This window comes from Panthera uncia, chromosome D1, assembly GCF_023721935.1.
Source record: "Panthera uncia isolate 11264 chromosome D1, Puncia_PCG_1.0, whole genome shotgun sequence".
Lineage (NCBI taxonomy): Eukaryota > Metazoa > Chordata > Mammalia > Carnivora > Felidae > Panthera > Panthera uncia.
This window is the reverse complement of record NC_064808.1, coordinates 92,405,906-92,425,183: the sequence shown is the minus strand read 5'-3', so window position 1 is coordinate 92,425,183 and position 19,278 is coordinate 92,405,906. Positions and strand designations below refer to the sequence as shown.

Genomic DNA, 19,278 nt, shown 5'->3' with positions numbered 1-19,278 from the left:
GAGAATCACTGCTTCAGATCCTGTTCTGCCTTCCTGTTTGGCATTGGGCAAATCGCTAACCTCTGCAGAATTTACTTCCTTCTCCACAATGTTAGGGCTGGATCTCAAATGCTCCTTAAAGGTGCAAAATTCTATGCCCATGCCTAATTCAATTCCCTGCCTTTATGTAGGCCTATACAGAAACCATATAAGATGGGCATTCCAAAGCTGGCTTGGGCTGTTTAAGGGTCCCTGGGCTATTTATTGGATATTTTTCAGATTCAGAAGCTGTTTGTTATTTGCCCTTGCTCTTTATATCTTTTAATTACTAAAATCGACAGTGAAGATGTTCCCTGAGCACTGGTCCTTACTGATTAAAATATACAGCTTTTATGTTTTAATACATTTGTGTTATAATTACATTAACATAATGTAATAACAATGAGAAACAATATAGGAAACACACATACACACACGAAAGGGAAGATGGTTTGAAGACCTTGGAACAGATACTGAAAACAAGAGGAAAGATTACTGGAGAAAGCCAATAGAATGTCTCCCTCTGGCCTTGGGTATGGATAGAATAAGAAGAATGTGTCCAGTCATTTTCATGGAATTTAAAAGCCAAGAGCACAGATGGTTGAATCGAAGAGGGACTCTCTAGCACATTCAATGTGTAGCAAGCCAAAAAATGCAAGTGATAGCATCCTCTGAAAAACCCCAAAGGTTTTTAGGACAAAATCCAAAACCAAATTAACCCCTCCTTTAGTCTTCAGAGGGAGAAGACTTTCTTAAAGTCACCAAGAAATGGTTCTAAGCCTTAAGAAGAATATTGCGAGAGAGATTTCTACCTAAGGCAAGGTCTTTGAAGTCAATAAATCTGTATTTAAGTCAATGAATCTGTATTTATCTGTCTCAATCAGGTTTGGGGGGACTGTGTATGGTTTGGGGGGACTTCCTCAGTCGCTCAGAGCTCCCGTTTTCTAATCTATAGAATGAAAATAATGGGATGTGTTTCACATGGTTTTTGAGAGAAGGAAATGAAATAACGGGTGTGAAGGTGCCCAGCCTTACACGCTAGGCGTTAAGCATTAGGTCAATATTTAAATGAAAATACCTTGCTTTCTGCGATTTCATTGCAGATCTTTGTCCTTTAGGCCTGGCTTGTCTTCCCCACAGGAGCCTGAGAAAGTGGTGGCTTAGGACTATTCAACAGGGTCATGTTTCTGGAAATTCTCAAATTGTTTTAATTTTAGTTTTGATGTCATTCCAGCTCTGCTCCATACTCCTTTTAGTAATTCAAACAAAATCACACACATGCATGATGGACTTTTTTTTTGGCGGGGGGGGGGGGAGGAGGGGGGGAAAAGCGGGGAAAAAAAAAAAAAAAAATGGAGTCTAGAGGCCCATTCAGCGGCGCTTTGAAATGTATTTTATGAAAGGAAAACCAACCATTATCAATGGCAGCACCAGGTCAGTGGTTTGAGGGTGATGAATTCGAGGTCCTGGCACAATGCCTGACACATAGTAAGTACCAAGCAAATACGCACTAACTGAACCCAAGGTCTAATGCTTCTAGCCATTGTAAAAGTGGGGACAGATTTTTTACAATTTCTTTTAAATGTTGATAGTGTATATACATAGTAGAGATGGAGGGGCAGACTCTGACAATTCGTTGAAAACCCTGAGAAACTTAACAGACACCCATGGGGGAGGGGAGGGAATAAAAAAAGAGGTTAGAGAGGGAGAGAGCCAAAGCATAAGAGACTCTTAAAAACTGAGAACAAACTGAGGGTTGATGGGGGGTGGGAGGGAGGGGTGGTGGGTAGGTGATGGGTATTGAGGAGGGCACCTTTTGGGATGAGCACCGGGGGTTGTATGGAAACCAATTTGACAATAAATTTCATATATTGAAGAAAAAGAAAAAGAAAATCTTTGTTCAGAATTAAGCAAGTTACCTGAAAATAGGCTGCCTCCAATAACCTAGATTACCGGAGTTATTTAGACATTTCTCGAATTTCTACTGACCTCACATCCTGTCACTTCAACAATATCAAGCTCTTTCTTGAAAAAAAAATGTCTAAGGGAAAAGTTGAGGTTCCTGAATTTAAAGCCATCTATCTTTGGAATCCTTTGGACCCAGAGGCAGGGGACCGAAGAAGAAGGTCTCTACCTTTCTTACTGTCCCCTCCCTTTCCTTCCTCTCTCTCACCCTCCCTTCTGCTCACTCATATTCACTCTCATTGGCCTGTGCCTTCTAGAAGCAAGTTTCCCACCTTCCTTCTGCACAGCCATGTGCCCAGCCCTGGCCTAGTGTTGAGCACACAGGCGTACAAAAGAAATATGTGTAATATAAATTACATACTAGCTGAAAGCATCAGGGAGATTTCATATTGGGGGAAAGTCATTGTTCCATCGCTGTAAGACAGCTTAGCCATTTCTAATGTACCTTACAACTTAGAGGCTAGGCATCTATTATATATGTCAAGTATTTATTCATTCACTACCCCATGGGCTGTGAGAGTCTCAAGATCAGGGTAATGACTTCCTCCTCCGCATTCTCTCGCAAACAGCCACTTCGAGGCTCCACCCACAGTGGCTGGTGACTCACCCAGAATGGCTGCCTGACTCAGAACCAGCATGATCCGTTCAACCCACTCTGGACCTTCTAAGGGAGTAGGGACCATGTGTCGCTCGTGCTGGCAAATGCTCCAGTGCCTGACACATCAAACATGCTCAATACATCTTGACTGAGGAAGGCAGGGAGGCCGTATGAATGAAAGATACTCAAAAGAAAAAAATCCACGTGTTTCAGGGAAGCCAAACATGTGGCAAAATAAGCGAATGTGATTTCCTGTTCATTCTGTCTTGCATTCATTCAACAAATATTTACTGAGTGCCTTAGTTTATGCCAGCCATTGTAGCAACCTGCAGACGAACGATGTAGAAGACTTTGGAAAGCGGGTGTGCACGGAATGTCCACTCTAGTAGGGAAAACACATGGTGCAGAAATAACTGCGTGTGTGCTGATGTTGCCAATCAGCAAGGAGAGGGTATCCTACCTCTTGCAGGCGTCCAGAGGAGTCATGAAGGAAGCAGCGGGTAATCACGGAGAGACAAGGAAAGGAAAGAGAAGACTGAAGAATATTCAACAGGGGGTGCCTGGGTGGCTCAGTTGGTTGAGCATCTGACTCTTGACTTTGGCTCAGATCTTGATCTCACAGAGCTGTGCTGTCCTGCTGGGGATTCTGTCTCTCTCCCTCTCTTTGCCCCTCCCCTGCTGGTGCACACGCATGCTCTCTCTCTTTCAAAAGAAACAAACATGAAAAAAAATTTTTTTCTAAACATTCCACAAAATTTCCTTGCCCCTGCAAGCAAGGAACTTCTTGTAAAGACAAGTGCACTCAGGACATCCGTCATTCTTTAAACTGATGGTTTAGCGTGATAGCAAAGGCTGGTGCAGCAAATAGACATCTCTCATGCACAGCAACAGCGACACACATCCAGCCAAGAAACCCCAACATTCCCATCTGACTGACTCATTTGACAAACTCAAATGCCTGAGCTCAAGTGTGGGCTGACCTCCTTGACCTTGGCACCTGCGCACGAGCTGTTTCAGTATGTTCTAACAAGTACTGGGAAGTGGTAAGCTTTTGTTTCTCTTGGTTTTCACGGAGGTATCTATTGACTTGCACTTGGCATTCAATAATACTACTTTGTACCACGGATTCAACCTCAGTAGGGAAGAGTGGCAGTAATGAGGATGAGCGAGAAAGGCATTTGAGAAATGATCAAGATAGAAGCACAGACACTTAAGCACTAAGTAACGCTACGTGAAAAACAGATCTAGAAAATGAGCTTTAATATCGACTCAGAATAAATTCAAGTGTAAGTGCAATTACTTCCAACATCAAGATGGGTAAGAGGAAGACCAAGGTGTTCCGGTATTTGGTCATACACAATGCTTTGATGTGGCACGTATAGATGCATTCCTCCTGTCACCATGATGGTCTGCCCACGATCAGAAGTGTGGTCACGGAGCCCAGTCTCCGCATCTGAGAAATGGAACCTCTGCTGTTGTTAAGAAAAACGGAAGAGAATCTGAGCTTACGTATGGGGGTGGACGAATGGTTGTCTCTCTGTGTTGGTCTGTAGTGAGAAGGAAAGGAAGGAAGGGAGGAAATATGTCTTCAAACAGAATAGTCTTACCCCCAAGCATGTCTTTTTGTTTAGTTTCTCAGGATGTTCTATCTATCCTGAGGAAGTCCATGTAGAAATGCAGGGGCTGACAGCGAGGGTTTCAAACCTAGTCTCATCACCTAGATGGCCACTCTGGATAAGTTACTGGTGCATACTCAACTTTTCGCACCTAAAACATGTTGAGTGGGAGAGACGGTAAAATTACTTGGCACCTGCAGATGCCCAATGGATGCTGATTACTTTTTCTCATTCTCTACTAGAAATAGCAGGTGAGAACCAATGCTTATATGTTCTTGTAAAACAGGGACGATTCCAGAGCCTCATATGTGGTGATGTGGGAAACACACCTGAGATACAGTACTGAGGAATTAAAGGTAAGTACAGGGCTTTGAGTTGCCGTAAAGGAAAGAAGGAAGACTGTCCCTCTGGGGGATACTTTCTTTGTTTCATCTCTTTTGCTCCTGTGACCTCCCCATGTCTACGCTGCTCCCTCGTGACCACTTGCTTCTGGATGCCAATGCTCCAGGTTCAATTACCCTCATGAAGAAGCCGGCTGCTGCAGACAGCCATCCCGGCCACCCAGCTCTCTTTCCCCTCACTTCTTCCCAGGTGAGTCTTCCCACTGGAAGGAAAGCTCTAGAGACTTTGTGCAGAACATGTAGGCCCTTACGTGGTCTCAGCCCTAAGTCAGGGAAGTCGATGCTGTTGTGATTTGGGCTTTTTACGTCTTGTATGAAAGGTAAGGTTGAGAGAAAGAGGGAAGGGAGCACAGCCACAAGGTTCTCGTGGGCTCCTAACGCATCGTTCTATCTGAATGGGTGTAATTGCAAAACTCAAACGCTAACAAACTAGACGGCAATTCAGGCGCCCTTACAAAGGCTCACTCAAAAGCCTTACACTCGCAGTCTCTAAAATTCCCACTTGTCATAGAAAACAGATGTAGAAGGAGCTTTCTTGCAGTGGTTTATCAGTCAGCTGAGCTTCGGAAATATTATGCTCATAAAAGCATCACGTGACTGACTATTCCATCTTCCTTACTGGCATAATATAAATATGATACGAATGATATGGTATTTATGTTACAAGGAAAACATGACGTACATCCAGCCACCCAACAAATGGTTATTAACCACCTTCTGTGGATTAGGCAATGAGCTAGACCAGCAGAAATGCACTTATAGAAGGAATTTTCACATTCCCTTGAATACTGTTTATCAGTATAGTTGGGATATAGAGCTCATGGGTATACAGTGAAATCTGCCAGCGTGTTTTCCTAGTGCATCACATTTAGCCTTCATGATATTTTCATAAACATAGCTTTTTCACTCTTAGCGTGTTCTCTCTTCAGAATTTTTTTTTTTTTGGACAATCTCAAAAAAAATCCATTTAGGATGATTTTACACTTGCTACAGAAATATTGATTCTAAAACGAGAGACTGAGATTGGATACTGTCAGCCTCAAATCCCAAGTAGAAAAGCAGCACCCAATTCCAGGATGATAAATGTCCTCGCGTAAAGCCATCCTTTTCCATAGTTTCCAAGGCAAGTGATGTTTGTGGTGGCCTTTGAAGAAAAAGAATAGAGAATAGGAAGGGACAAGAGAAGGCCTGGTAAAATAACTGTTTCCCACATGCTCCAGAGACATGAGTTCCATTTGACTTCTGTCAATACTAGCCATTGTTTATTGAACAGTAATGCAAGGTGCATCACAAGATACACACACACACACACACACACACACACACACACACACCACAAGATCTACATATTCATTCCAACTTAATTCCGCAACAGCAATAATGAGGTAGGTGATATTTTACCCATTGTCCAAATAAAGATGTGGAGCCCAGACAAGTGACATGTCTAAGGTCACACAGTCAGGAAGTGTAGAGCAAGGGTCTAGGCCAGAATCAAGGGTCTTACTCCAACGCTTACCCTATGTTGCTAACCTCTGATCATGTTCAACCTACAATTCAAAGTGGGAAATCTAGTTGAAAGAGAACAAATGATACTTAAGAATATTTCCTTCATCATCTACAATGGTGCCTCTTGCAAGTTGATGGATCTCAGACTTACATAACAATTTTATGAGAGCTGTGCATGCTCTCCCTAGAAAGAGGCATATATGTTCACGGTTTTTGTGTGTGTGTGTGCGCTTTGGGGGGATTTCCAGACTCCTCAGAACTAAGGCTAAAAACCTGTGCCCTGACAGTTGCAGGACCCGATAGGGATGGAGTGGGTAGAAATATCTCCTGGGCTGCGCAAATTCTATAGTGTAAGCAATTCTTTACAAGCACAAAATATGCCCCCAACAGAGGCTCGTTCTGGTAAACGGAGACCCCAAATGATAAAGATGTTCACAAAGAACACAGGTGACAACTTGACCCTTACCGGACCTGTGAGTTGGAATGAGTCAGCAGCAGCATCTAAGGGAGTAGAATGTTGCTAGAATGAATGTCAACCCTGCAGCTGGGCTGTACCCCTTGGTCACGACCTTGAGGCTCAAGGAATTGGCTCAGACAGTTCTGAACTGAGTAGCCATGTCAGACAGCCCACAGCCCGGCAGGACGCCTCTCTCTAACTCTGCCATCATGACACTGCCATCTGCAGCAACTGAGCTGAGATTTCTCAAGACCAAATTTATCACGCCCGAGATTCCAATTCTTACATAAGAATCACCTGTCGCTCAGGCAGAAGTTTCAGCACCTGGCTGAGCCAAGGGTAATCAGGATTTAAAAGGAAGGGGCCTGAATAAACATCAACCAGATTTCCTCTCTGTGGGGCCGCGTTTTAAATAATCGTCGTGCCCTCGTGTGCCCCTCATAAGAGACGGTCATTTTTCGACTTCCAGTCCGCATCACCACTGTCAGGGGAAGGGTGCTCTACGAGCCACAGGCAATCTGTCTTCTTGGAGGTTCTGTTCAAGCTATGACCTCGGTTCGCTTCAGCTTCTGTCTGTCCTCATGAGTTTCAGCTCGCTCTCTTCATCGGCTAAATTAACCATGAAACAAAGCCTTGACTCACATTACCGAAGCCTGAGAGGTACAAGCCCAGCATTATGCATCACTATATCAAAGGCTGTGAGGGCCTAGGAAGAAGTGCAAGGAAGACACCTTGTATTTACATAGCACTTGGGTCATCTAGAAGCTTCCTTTAGCCTGGGACCTTAGAGTGGAGGTTCAAGTGTGTTGTCTGAGGGCACAGAAAATGCCATTGGAAAGTGAGGTATGGAAGCAGGGTTGTTTAAGAAGTAGTGGGATTGGGATGGAAGGGCTTACGTAACAACGGATAGGACGGTGAGACACAGGGCAGGCGGAGTATCCTCAAGTGAAAAAACAAACACAAAAACAAACGAACAAACACGCCAAGAAAATCACCTATAGCTCTATTTGGGGAGATCTGCAAAAACTAAATTCGGGTTAAGAAATATCTGGGAGGGTTTGAATCTGTGACCTTGGGCAAATTGTTCCTTCTTCTGGGTTTCCATTTGTAAAATGTAGGAGCAGAATGAAGCCTTCCTCCTGCACTAGCATGCCATGATGGGAGGTAGAAGAAAAGGCCTTTGAAGCCAACATAATTACTCCTCTGTCCAGGGAAATCTAAACAACAATAACTCCACCAGCCTTCAGCTCTGCTTTTGAATGAGTTCTTTGCTTCCGTCTGAGAGGTATAGTAGTCCATTCCTTGGAGAAAAGTTGAATGTGGGATAGCGGACCATGCCCTTTTCACTCTGGTTTCATTACGTTATTTTGAATTATTACCAATACATAGAACACTGCGTACGAGGTATTAAGATTTTACTGAGCGTCCGCCACGTACCCAAGGCTGCCCGCAGTTGGTCCAGGATAAAGAAAAGCCACGTGTCATGTTCAGGGGCTTCAAGTATCTTAACGTTTTCTCAGACGTTCACGTGTGCCACTTTAAGTCCAGCAGAAAACAAGCTGTTATATTTGCAAAGTCTAATTTTGAAAATAAATACGGCCTCTTGGTATTAATACTAGCAACTGAGGTAGACTGGACTTACTTGTTTCCTCCTATTACTAATACATACTATCTATGTATTATTTATCTTGTTTTTGCCTGCCTGTAAGAAGCCTCACTTTAGCATTTCTAGATCTTGCATTGGCTTGAATTCTGGGTGGATATCCCTAGCTAAAACGCAAATAAAAGTCAATCAAAACTTTCGCCTTTTCGAGCAAATGCATACTTTTACAGTTTGAAGTTCTACTCAAGTGCAATCTATAAATTGTGAAAGAAAACGAAATGAGTCATTTTGGGGGAAACTGCGCTAAGTCCCCTGTATGCACGTTGGATAATGTTTTTTCACATCTGTTGCACACGGATGGTGCCTCAGGTGAATTCCCAGCAACGGAGTATTACCCTTTGGTATGTGCTTATTTTGCAGATGCCAAGTAGATGGTCAGTTATGTCATTTTCCCCAGGTTATTGTGTCTTCCTTGGAAGTTTTCCGAGACAAATCAGTAATCAATTTATCGCAAATGATAATGTTTGCGTAAATATGCCGCGGGTGCAAAACAGAACTTCTCAGGGTCTGTTTCAAATGAGGTCTTTCCAATGCAAATTATTTTTGTCGTGGTCTGAAAGTACTTGTCCTAAACTGTTCCGTGTGAATCTGCTTGTGTGTGCCTTCACTTACATGTGTTTAAACACACAAGAATGATGTAAAGCATGGTATATCTGGGGCACCTGGGTGGCTCAGTTGGTTATGGCCCCTACTCTTCATTTCAGCTCAGGTCATGATCTCACCGTTTATGAGATCGAGTGCTGCCTCGGGCTCTACGCCGACCACAAGGAGCCTGCTTGGGATTCTTTCTCTTCCACTCCCTCCGCCCCTCCCCCGCCCATGTGTGCACATGCTCTCTTTCTCTTCCTCTCAAAAGAAATAAACATTGAAAAATACAGCATGGTATCCGTTAATGGAATTTTCCAGTCACACTATATATTTCTAAGTAGCTTATAAAATGATGCACAAAGAATTAAAGTGGGATAGTCTTATTTGAGAGGTGATATACTGTATGATTACCACGTTTTTCTTTCCAAGGCACTATTTTGGGACCTCAGCTGTTCAGAATTGAGTTGATTATACTCTTCAGTTCATGAAATGTCAAAGCACCTTTATATCCATTGCTCCGGATACGGCAAATGATTAGGGTGTGAACTGTCCCAGTTTTCCCAGGACTGAAGAGGTTCTCAGGACATGGCACTTGCCATGGGAAAGCCCCCGCAAATGGGGTACCAGTTGGTCATTCTGTGGGTGTTATAATTCCCATTTGTAATGGGGGACACTGAGGCATATAGCAGCAAAGTGCTTTGCTCAGTTTACCCAGCAAACATCCTACTCTCTACATCCCACTCTCACCTAGAATGGTAAGAAAACCAAGGTCATCTTTTGCCTATTTTTGTGTGCTCCCATTCCAAAAGTCCTAGGCTGCGGTACTGTGGGAACTACTGTACCAGACCCTTTGTGGATTTCCTACATTATTCAGGAGGAAAAACATTGCCATTTGTGTTTTAAAGAGTACAATGACAAAGAGACAGACGTTCTAAATATCACAGCTCTTAAGAGCAGAGCAAATCCCAGTGTAAGTTCTGTCTGCCCCTTAAACCTTCTCTTATGACCACCATCTAGGGCACCTAGGTGACTCAGTTGGTCGAGTGCCCTACTTCTGATTTTGGCTTGGGTCACGATCCCAGGGTTGTGAGATCAAGCCCTGCGTCGGGCTCTGCGCAAGAGTGTGAAGCCTGCTTGAGATTCTCCCTCTCTCCCTCTGCCCCTCTCCCAAGTCACGTGCTCTCTCTCTCTCTCTCCCTCAAATATAAAAATAAAAAATAAAAATAAGTTAAAAAAAAAAAAAAGACCACCCACGATCTCCAGTCCTGACTGGGCCGTAGGTGTAATTTCATGAAACAAATCAACTGAAATGAACCCTAAGAAAAAACGACCAGGTGGCCAACTTTGGAACCATAACGTGACACTAGCTAACACTTCCCGAGGGCTTACTGTGCGCTAGGCACTGTGCTTACCGTCTTACATAGATTCGGGCAATTCAGCCCCACAATCATTCCACGCCGTAGTAACCAATGTCCCCATTTGACAGATAAGAAAAATGAGTCTCAGAAAGGTTATGTGACTCATCCGATGTCACACGGCTGATACAAGTTGGAAGCTGGATTTAACTCCAGGCAGTCTGAACCCCAGAACCCGTGCTTTCAGCCATCCACTATATCACTTTTAATAAAAGAGCTAAGCAGCCCAGTCGCCAATGTCCAATCACTCAGACAGTTCTTGGCTAGGGTAGACCTAAGACTAGCCAGGCCACTCATTCCGCAGATGCAATGGACGTGTCCATCCACCTGTTTAGGTCAAAAGGTATGAGGCTTTCTGATCACAGGTATTGAGGGATCTGAAGGAAGAGATTTTAATCTGTTGATTAATTCCAGAGGGAGAGAAATTGCCCTGCCAAGCTGCTGTTATTCCTTCAGTACCTCTATTTCTCGCTCTGAAAAATGTAAACAACACGTCCTGGGCTTCTTTGAGAAATGAACTGGGTAAAATAACGGGAAAGCACTATGCAAACTGTAAAGTGCCTTCTACAATGATCCCATATGTTAAGAAGCTTCCAAAATAGCAATTTCTTCCAATGCCCTTGCAAAGCAAATGAGACACAGCTGCTAGAATGCTCCGCAAAGAGACAGGAATCCAGCTCTTTAAAACATTCAAGGGGGAGAACACATAGCGTAAAATTACCCCAAAGATGAATTTTACAAGAACCACGGAAGTGTCATCAAGTTTTTCCGTGGTTAATTCTAAAAGAGTGCCAGCGTCGCAAAGATCGAACCAGGCAGTTCTTCCACAGAAACCTGGGTAAATACGTGGCTCTAATGACACTTGCACAATAGTTAGAAATATAAATTATACTCACATGAGCAGAGGTAAGGAAGCCAAGTCTACTGGCTCTTCTCAATCTTTTCCAAGGCAAGTCTGTTGGGGGAAAAAAAGGAGGACTTGTTCTAAAACTAAACAAAAGGATGACTTACAAAAAGAAAGAAAGAAAGAAAGAAAGAAAGAAAGAAAGAAAGAAAGAGGAAAGAAAAGAAAAAAGAAAAGCAAAAAGAAAAGAAAAGAGAAGAAAAGAAAAGAAAAAAGAAACAAGGACACTAATACAGGATGAGGTGTTCACGGAATGCCACGGAGCATACAGGGTGATACCACACTTGCCAAGGGGCAGCAATGGTTGAGTTTGTTGAAAGAACTCTAACAAAATGAGCAGTCCCTGTAATCTCAGAACGAGACTGCACCACTAAAAGAAGTGTTCGACGACGAATCGGGGCGGGGGGGGGGGTGGCTGCGATTTGGTGGAAGCTGTTCTGGGGTGGAGGGCTCAGGGATGAGTCACAGAGTCCTGAGATGAAGCAGACGCATGCTGGAAGAAGCCGGGTGGGGTCTCCGCCCGCTTCCTCTTTCTCTTCTGCTCTCCCTCGAGGGATTTCAGGCCTTCTGCCATCAGCCAAAAGGAGCAAGCGAGCTGGCCCTTGAGCATGAGAAACTGCCAGCAAGGTTCACTTGCGGGGCAACGCACAGAAGGTGTAGGCTGCATAATCGAGTCCCGAGATGGGGACGGGGTGGAGGGAGGACTTCCGAGGGACCCTATGCTGTCGCAAGAACGATGAGCACAGAAGCCTGTCTCCCGGTGGAAGAGCCCTAGGTTGTCAGAGAGGCAGGCTAAGCAGATTTTTTAATTCTTTGGAGAAAAACAAAGTCACATTCCCTCTTAGTAAGTTCTAGCTTTCTCAACCCCGTTAGCCATTAAGCTCTGTGTTTCAATTAACATCAGCTTCTCCTGTTCTCAACAGGTCTTTGTAGACCCGGAGGAACCTTTTTTTTTTCCCCCTCCCCTTGAAAAGTCCAAGTCCTTCATAGGGTTTTGCATAGCTATTCTCATATGAAACTCCTGATGGAAAATCAGGCTGTTCTCCTGTCCCTTCCTGAATGAGTACTGCCCATCCCCCACCTAAGTTATAGACAGAAAACAACAACAACAACAACAACAACAACAACAACAATCCATTTTGATGCCCTGGCATCGTTTTTCTTATTTTAGGTGGCCAACTACATGGATGGACTGGAGAGTTCGCATTGTCACATCCTTGGAAAGAAAAACAAAAAACATTTTTTCAAGGGTTAAGAACTGGGGAGGTGACATGTCTATAGTAACTTTTTTTTCTCAAAATGCTTGTATTGATTTCTTTTTTGTTCTGGAATACACTCAGGTGTAAAATATCGTGTTGTACATATTCATCATTTAATGAATTTACTGGATTTACGTAATATTCATGGACGAAATATTATATTTGGAAGCTCTTCTGCCAGCCAAACTGTTCCCCTTCATTCATAAACAGCGCTTCTCCGTGTTGAAACAACTGATTACCATGAACAAAGACAGTGTTACATCTTTAGAATGTTCCAAAAAGCTGTTAAAACTAAGCGACTACCATTTGGTTTTCCTCTTAAAAAGAAAAAAAAAAAAAAAGAAAGAAAATTATTGTTATTGATTTTCCTTTGTTCTGAATAAAATAACCTTTTTTTATTTAAGTTTGTTTATCTTGAGAGAGAGAGAGAGCACGCGCACAAGCAGGGGAGGGGCAGAGAGAGAGGGAGAGAGAAGAATCCCAAGTAGCCTCCGCCCTGCAAAGCAGAGCCCGATGCAGGGCTCTAACTCAAGAACCTGGAGATCACGACCTGAGAGCCAAAATCAAGAGTCGGGTGCTGCTTAACTGTCTGAGCCACCCAGATGCCCCCTGAATAGAAAAATCTTAAAAATTAGGTTGGATTTTCTTTTTTTCCTGTTGCTGGTTTTTTTTTTTTTTTCTTTTTGCCTTTCCTTTGGGAGGGGGGGGGGGGGTGGTCTTTTTTTTTTTTTTTATCAACCAAAACAATGCCAGTTTGAAACACAGCCAGGTTCTAAAGAAACGGTATTATGGTTTTCAGGAATGGGAAGAGCTTTTTCTCTCAAGGGACAAAAGGTGAGATTCTCCTATTGTCTCCAATCTGTGTCAATACCAAAGTGTAAGCCATTTCTACATACACGTTTGGAAGCATAAAGTGAACCCCGTGTTGGACGGCAAAGTACGCGGAGTCTTTGATTCTGAGCCAGCCAGCCACGCGCACTTGAATTTGAGTTGGATTTAGATGAGCAAGTCAATAGTAAAAATAGTAGAAAGAAGAGTGGGACTTAGGAGTCAAATCACACCGTGATCTTCAGGAGGATTTTGCTCTCTTGTGGGCAGCTTATTAGATGGAGTGAGTATTTTAATTTACTTAGCGATTTGCAGACAGCTTGCCCATTGTAGCACTTCATCATGTCTCCCCAATTCAATTTCCTCATCTACGCAATGAAGTTAATACAACTTACTGTGCAGGTCTATCATAAAGACTAAATAAAATGTATAGATCAGATGCTGACTGTAGTGCCTCGAACGTAATGCTGAGTGATTGTTTCTTGTGACGACCCTTCTATGATTCTACTGTTAAACGCTCGTCCTCAATAAAGTACTGTGGGGCTATAGTAACCTTTCGCCACCCTTCCCCTCTGCCGAAAAATGCACAGCTAAGAACAGTCCCCTAATTTTGACAATTTTATTGTACCTTTCTTAAGGAACCTCATCACCTTATACCTACCACATAATTGATTGGACTTCCCATGAGCCATGTGCTGTAATAAGCACTTTACATGGGCAATCCCATTTCACTTTCCCTACAATCCGACGACGTCAATACCATGGTCATTCTTCTTTGGTTCAAACACACTTGGTTCACCGATGTGAAGAACCCCAATAAGTATTTTTTAAACGTGCTTTATTATCATTACAAAATATTTACGCACTGCCTTCTGAATTGAGTTTTGTACATTTCGTTCAACCAAAGCGCTAAGATACAATTTCAATCCTCCAGAAAGTGACTTTTTGTTTTACCCTGGAAAGGAAACGTAATGTAAAGGACCTACTACCTCTTTTGTTTAAAATCCTGTACGTGCTGGGACACCTGAGTGGCTCAGTCGGTTAAGTGTCTGACTTCAGCTCTGGTCATGATCTCCAGGTTCGTGGGTTTAAGCCCCGCGTCGGGCTCTGTGCTGACAGCTCAGAGCCTGGAGCCTGTTTCAGATTCTGTGTCTCCCTCTCTCTGACCCTCCCCCGTTCATGCTCTGTCTCTCTCTGTCTCAAAAATAAATAAACGTTAAAAAAATAATAATAAAAAAATAAAAAATAAATAAATAAACTTTAAAAACAAACGACTTAAAAAGAAATAACTGTAGAAGAATTCCCAAGGAAATTACTCCACCCACACTTACCGTGTAAAAAATGTTATAGGCATTCATCCACACTGAACTGGCAAATAAAAATTTTCTATACAAATACTCCTGATTTTGAATAAATTTGAAGGTTAATAGAGCAATAAAGAATGCCTGCTTAATACTGAGACACTTACCAGGAGAAGAAGGGGCCCCCGTTGAAAAGACATTACATCTCTATTTTAAAACCTCACTCAATTCGGTTCATTTAGGAAAACTCCTAAAATGAAACATTTTATTGCGTACTTTTTATATTGTGTTTGGCTTTGTATTATTTTTTGAATAAATATCGGTAGAGGCATAGATTCGGGTCTTATTTTCTTTTGACTAATTTTTGGTATTTTATGAGATAATAACATTATCTCTTAGCTCTTACTCCTTGGAGAAAAGAACCACTCAAAATGGATTTTGCACAGGGTCTCAACACTCCATCTACCTTTCCCATCAGCATCAGTACCCTAAACATGCCTGTTCCCGTGGATGAAAAGATCTGATTTCTCGGAAGCTAAATCTTCCGCTTGGATGCTCGATGTTATCACCATTTGACGAGCCAACAAAACGGCTTAAGGAGTTCTTTCTATCTGTCCTGAAACATTAATCTGTCCTCTTTTGGATCATTTCCATCAGCGCACAACCATATTGCTGTGTTTTCCAACTCCAAACGCAGACCCCACCACCAAACCCTTAGCTCGACTTCACTTTCCCCACCTGTTTCCACTCCAGGGCTCTGCTTCCTTTTGCAGGAACTTCAAGAGCTGGCTTTGCTCTCCATTTCCAATTCTTCTTCGACCACTCTCTCTTAAGCTACTTAAACCAGGCCTTAACCATCACCACGGCACCCACTATGTTCTCGCCAAGGTCACTGATGATCTCTACTTATGAAATCCGACGGTCAAGTTTCAGCCTTCACCTTCCTGACCACTCATCGGCATTTGACACTATCCTTCACGTTCTTCTACTTGATACACTTCCTTCTCTTGGGTTTTGGGACATCACGCGCCCTACAAATTTTGATGGCCGCCCCTTTTCCATCTCTCCTGTGGTTCCTTTTTTTTTTTTTTTTTTCCTTTTTTATCTCCTCATGTTGGAGATTCCCAGGGTTGAGTCCTTGCCTTTACTACTGTATCTACACTCAATCACTGTTAATCTCATCGAGCCTCACAGCTTTCAGAACCGACACGTTGACAACTCCATCGGTAGTCCAGACCTACTCACCGTATTCTCATAAGCCCCACATGATCGACAACCACTGTGACACTCCCGAGCACGTGTCTCATAGTCACGGCAAACTCACTCTGTCCCCAGCCCGAATCCCAATATCCCCGACAGGGCCCCTCTTCTTGTAACCTTTTACGTCTCATTCGATGGCGATTTCATCTTTCGAGTCTCTCTGGCCAAAACCTTGACTCCTTTTGCTCTAATATTCCACATCCAATCGGTCATGAAACCCTGCTGAACTTTACTTTACTTTTTCAAATATAAATGCGGAATTGAACTACTCACCAACCAGCCCATGGCCCAAAGCCACATCATCTCTGCTTGGGTTACTGGCGCGGTCTCATAACCAGCCTCTTAGCGTCTATCCTTGCCTCACTCAGTCTACCCTAACTACAACACTCAGATCCTTCTTTGAAATCAACACCTTGCGGTGACTCCCATTTGACTCAGATCAAAGCTGACGTCTTTTGCGGTGACCTATAGAGCCCTACTTGTACGGTCTTGACTTTGCTTGTGACCTCTCAGGTCTACCACTGCCTTCCTTTCACACGTTTTGCTTCAGTCCCACTGGCCTCTTCGGTGTTCCATAAGCATGTTAGGCATGCTCCTACCTTTTGGCCTTGTTCCCTCTGCTTCTGACACTCTTCCCCAAGTATATGCTTATTGTCTTACCCGCTCCAGCTTTTGGCTCAAATGGCACCCTTGTTTAAAATTGCAAGCGTGCATACAACTCTCCCCTGATAGCTCCCAAAGTTCTCAACCTCATTACCCTGCGTTCATTTCCTCTTTTCCATAGGAACCACTACCAGGAATACTGATCGATCGACTAATACATCATGTTTACCCTCTGTCTGTCTCTGCTCCCATGCAGGCTCTATAAAGGCAGGAACTGGTGCAGACCTTGGTCATGCCTCTTCCCAGCCATTTAGAATCGTGTTGGAATATAGTCAGTCAGTGGGTGTTAAACTGAATGGAACGAAATTGAACGAAATAGGCTTCCAGGGAGAGAACCTGAATGGATAACATTGTGCCAATAAGTACTCAACTTAAAATAGCTTGATAGAGGATTATTGTCTAGAATCTAATTAGATCATAAGCAAGAGGAGAGGACCCTGGGATACATGGTCCATCTGTTGAGAGAGCGTATGGAGCCAAAAATGACAATATGGGAGGAAATAGAGACATATCTTCCCTCGTTTGCTAGTAAATACTCAGGCGTTATATTTTCAGATGACCAAGAAGTTTGGAATAGACCACAATAATCTGTTCTACAGAGTCATGAATGAGCTGAAATTTTAACTTAAAAAAACAAAAACAAACAACCAAACAAAAAACAGGGGCGCCCAGGTGGCTCAGTTGAGCGTCTGACTCTATTTTGGCTCAGGTCATGATCTCACCGTTTGTGGGATCGAGCTCCACATCAGGCTCTGTGCTGACAGTGTGGAGCCTGCTTGGGATTCTCTCTCTTTCTCTCTCTCTCTCTCTCTCTCTCTCTCTCTCTCTCGGCCCCTCCCCTGCTGGTGCTTTCTCTGTCGCAAAATGAATAATAATAATAAAAAAAACCACACACAATTCTGGCTTCCTTTTTCTAGTATTTATCATAGTTCTATACGGACACTCTGACCCATCCATGTCTGCTTGTGGTTTGTGCCACTGACGGTTATCTAAGTCCCCTTTCACTAAAGCAGTCTCAGAAAAGAGCAGCGGTGCATGGGATATTTACTTTTACCAGTCTTGGCCATCTGATGTTCGCACAGCGTTCGCAGCGTGTGGCCCCTGGACCTTCGGTATTAGCCCCACCTGGGAACTTGTTAGAATTGCCGATTTTAAAGCCCAAGCCACGCCAGATCTACTCATCAGAAACTTTGAGGGGAGTATCCAGGCACTTGCGATTCACTAAGTCATCCAGGTGATGGTCATGCCTACTCAAGCTGGAGAATCACTGAAGAAACAAAATGCGAGAAGTCAGCAGAATCGTTCGTGTACAAGTTTCCAACAGCTTTCCTAGGAAGACAGCATCAGAATACAGATCTCCTCCATTGATAAACGCAGTAAGTTCCTAGGTCATCCAACACCCAACAATGAGTCAGTGGACTTTTCTTGCACTACCCTTGATGAAATACTCTCTCTGGGCACTCTGCCTCAGATTACTGAGAAGGCAGTGGGCTGCTCACATATTCCAGAAACTTGATTTAACGGATTTCACAACGCTCTCAGCTGCTGGATTCCCGGCTCTTCCTGTTAGGATTTATGGACCCAAGCAAACCATTTCTGAACATATCTTCGAGCTGACAATTCCATTTCAACAATAAAGATAATCCAAATGGAATGTGAATTGAGGGGGGTGGGGGGAAACCAGCTATAGAGGATTGTAGGAATTTGCCCCAAAATGACATACCCATTAAAAATACTGATCCCCAAGTAAGTCATCAAGATTCCCTTTGCTCTGATTAAATCAGTCACACAAGGACCGTCAGTTTGCAAGTTATTTATTTAAAGGATAAAACTCCACCTGGTCTGTGAAGGTGAACAGAAATATTGTGTAAGGCTCAATTTGGCTCTCATTGGTCATTCAAAAGTGGACAGAAATCTCATTTTATAGAGAATGTAACAAGTTCAGTGACCTATCTAAGGACACACTGTAATGGACAAAGTCTAGACTGAGTCTCAGATATCTTGGATTTTCTTATACCTGTCAATTCAATATAAGAGCTATGTATGAAGTACCTGCTCTGTGCCAGGACGCGGATTAGGAGATGGGGATATAAAAATTTCTGACACAGGGGCGCCTGGGTGGCTCAGTTGGCTAAGTGTCCGACTTCAGTTCAGGTCACGATCTCACAGTTCATGAGTTCGAGCCCCGCATCGGGCTCTGTGCTCACAGCTCAGAGCCTGGAGCCTGCTTCTGAGTCTGTGTCTCCCTCTCTATCTGCCCCTCTCCCCCTCGTGCTCTGTCTCTGTCTCTCTCTCAAAACTAAATAAATATTTTTAAAAAAATTTCTGACACAGACCCTGCCTTTGCAGAGCTGGATGCAAACTACCCCGTCTCCCTGATCATGTAATACCCACCTTTGTTCTAGAAAAGCAAATGAAATAAACGGTAAAGACACTGATTTCAGCACAAAAGAATCTATAGAAGCAGCGGATTTCATCATGACCTTGCACTGACCACACAACACTCAATCCAGGCACTGTGAGACATCTCGGTGACGAAGAGTTTAAACGTGCCTGGTCATGTCTTGTTCATATTTCATACCCGGAACAAAGCGTGAAAAAAAAAAACTGATAAGCTTGCGGAAAGGCAGTGAAAACTGGAGCTCACGGTCAGAGAAGACTAAAAGCCATCTCTGAGCAAATCACATTTTACAATTAAAAAAATAACGCGACGTTCAGACGTTCCAGACAAAGACATGTTAGAACTGGTAGCTACTCTTTCCATTATTCTCGTCATTATCTGAGTATATGGTTAAGTTTGGAGGGGGTGGGGGGAAGGCCTATATTTTTTCAAAAC

General features: G+C 43.3%; 1 long non-coding RNA gene across 7 annotated transcripts in view; it reads right to left on the bottom strand.

Annotated features, from left to right (window-relative positions):
* LOC125915150 (uncharacterized) overlaps nt 1-19,278 on the bottom strand; it is a 212,588-nt gene that overhangs the window by 14,782 nt on the left and 178,528 nt on the right. For 6 of the 7 annotated variants that reach the window (XR_007455587.1, XR_007455578.1, XR_007455590.1 and 3 more), the window contains one exon: nt 11,124-11,182. The exons of the other annotated variant lie outside the window; for it this stretch is intronic. This is a non-coding gene — a long non-coding RNA (uncharacterized LOC125915150). The remainder of the gene's footprint in view (nt 1-11,123; nt 11,183-19,278) is intronic. 7 annotated transcript variants of the gene reach the window in all.